A 2,494-nucleotide genomic window follows, 5' to 3' on the forward strand; every position below is an offset into this window, starting at 1 on the left:
CCCCCCCGTTCTTTACCGTCTTATTTCCACTAAACCATAAACCGACAGTTTCTGCACATTAGAGTTTACAGCCCACACCATGACACTATCACCACTGTGCCTCACAGTTAAATTAAAGGATCTTCCTGATGGTTCTAGCATGTTTGGTAGTTTTCAACTCATCGTCTTCACTGTCTGTTACTCAAACATCCTTAAAAAATAAGATAAAATATTGTTCGAAGAAAGGGTTATGTATCAGAAGCTACATTTATGCATTTTCATCTAAAAGTTACATTTTTAGAGCTACAACTCTTCTACTAGGATCATCACAGACCTGCAAACACCTAAAAAAGGCCCACATGACTACCACTCCCCCACCGTGCCCTACCATGGACATAGACCATCTCCACTCCGGTCAGAGACCGCGGTGCGTTTCCCTCACAGAGAACTCGTCTTTCTAAATGATTTCTTCAGTTTCTTCATGAACTCATTTTCTCGTCTCCACTCTGAAGGATTAATGCTTCGCAGACGGGAGGAAAAAATAAACAGAATTAGAGTATTTGTGGCGTTCTAGCGCGCGGCGGCTGCTGAACACAGATGTCAGCGTATACAGCCAATCTTCAAAACAATTTCTTCTCATTTAGAGCTTTAATGACGGCGGCGGAGAGCAGCTTCACCACATCGCTGCCGAGCTCAGGTCTCTGCTTTCATTTACAAGCAATCAGCAGATTCACAGGCTTTTCTCCATCTCTCATTAGCCGTTCAAGTCGGATGAAAAGCTCCATGATTGGAAAGATTTCTACAAACTCCAGAAACAAGTTCCGTCCCAGGAGAAGCGTAAATCTCTTTCATGCAGAGTCCACCTCTGATCCACGCGGCTGCACAGACGCTTCGCATCTGCATCTGGAGAGCTCTGATGCTTAATTGATATGGATCTAAGCGACAGGCCTGTGGCCCGGAGCGCTCGATAGCTTCATTTTTCAGAGTAAGCAGGATGGATGGAGCACCAGAGCATCAATATGCAGAGTCTGGAGACTCCATCCTTCCAGTCTCTGCTCCGGAGAACATTCCATGTAGAAGCACCAACATTCATCCATGAAACCCGGAATGCCATCACCTCCAACCTCTGAGCTCCCAGCTTGCTCCTTTGAGCTGAGAGAACTCTAAACGTGACTCTTTCACCTCTGGATACCCTCGGGAGGTTCTTCTATCCAGCAGGGAATGAGACCACCTTCTGGACCCTCTGGAAAGCCCGTTCCTCTCTCCAGCAGGTCCAGATTCCAGCAAACAGCTCCAGGAGGAGCAGCATGCTGAGCAGAACCAGCAGCTGTCAGACGGAAATCTAACCAACTCTTTACTCCACAAGTGATTCCCGGAGCCTGAATGAGCGTCCGCCTCCTGGTTCCTGCAGACTCAGTCCGGCAGAAGCATCAGAGGAACTCCAGGAAAGCACTTAACTCCGGCACCTCCGGCTCCTCAGCTGCAGAGTCATTTACTCCTCATCAGCTGCTGAGCGGAGCGCCGCTTCAGACGCCGGATGATGCATAGTAAACAGGACGGAGCGCTGTCAGTAATGACTAATCAGAGGAGCGTCTGCAGCCCGGCCGGCACTGTTGGGAGTGATCCGATCGGGCAGAACCGCTCAGAACCTCTCAAAGTGCAGAATCCAAACAGGCAGCAGAGCGGGAAGGGAAGCCTTACCTCCAAGTCAGACGGTAATCCCAGTCCAGAAGAAGTCCAGAACCATCCAGCCTTAAGCTGCTCCTCAGGATCTTCTTCCCTCAAATATTCTGGGATCGTGGAAAATGTCAGGTCTGCTTCAGAGGCAGCGATCCGGCAGAACCAGCGGCAGACGGCTCGTTTCCATGAGCGGCGCAGGCGCCTGTGACATGCTCCTGCTCAGACCGTCATCCGGCTGGGACTCGGAGCAGCCCAGCAGTTGTCCAAGTGATATTCCCAAAGTCCGGAAGATCCGAGCATCCTTCAGCGTGACGGAGGAGGAGGGAACCGCCGGCGCAGAGCTCCGCCGCTCGCTCAGACCCCCCCAAAACGAGGCAGCGGATGAGCAGAGAGCAGAGGGAGCTGTTGCATCAACATCGCTCTCAAACTAGTTTGTCTTTCCATTGGGGGAGGGGGGGTGGGGGGGTCAGCGCTGGAGCAGGGCGAGGATCAGCTTCATCTCCACTCCGGTCTGAAGTCTGCACAGGAGCGTGACCGAGAGGGGAGAGCGAGCGCAGCGCGGCGTGCAGGAGGGAAGCTGCGAGCGCAAGTGAAGCCGGAGAGCGATGTGAGAGAGGAGGAGGAGGAGGAAGGATGGAGAGAGACAGAGCTGCACGCTCTGCCAGAGACTACATTAACACGGAGGAGGTGGAGTTTTCCTCACAGTAAAGGGAGGGGGACCTGGATCTGGAGAGCAGACGGAGGAGGAAACCGGAGGGATGATGCTGAGGAGAAGGCTGAAGGAGTTCAGGAGGAGGAGGAGGAGGAGCAGGAGGAGGAGTTGGGGGGTCAAACA

At 52.5% G+C, this 2,494-nt stretch overlaps 1 protein-coding gene across 2 annotated transcripts in view; it reads right to left on the reverse strand.

Moving 5' to 3' along the window:
• The window catches only part of sgcd (sarcoglycan, delta (dystrophin-associated glycoprotein)), a 156,359-nt gene extending 154,112 nt beyond the window's left edge, over positions 1-2,247 (reverse strand). The window contains exon 1 of one of the 2 annotated variants that reach the window (XM_024262426.2): positions 1,681-2,247. The gene's annotated coding sequence lies outside the window, so the exon portion shown is untranslated. The remainder of the gene's footprint in view (positions 1-1,680) is intronic. The other variant, XM_036215113.1, reaches the window with a different exon arrangement.
• Between the last annotated feature and the right edge of the window lie 247 nt (positions 2,248-2,494).

The sequence above is a fragment of the Oryzias melastigma genome, linkage group LG14, assembly GCF_002922805.2.
Source record: "Oryzias melastigma strain HK-1 linkage group LG14, ASM292280v2, whole genome shotgun sequence".
NCBI lineage: Eukaryota > Metazoa > Chordata > Actinopteri > Beloniformes > Adrianichthyidae > Oryzias > Oryzias melastigma.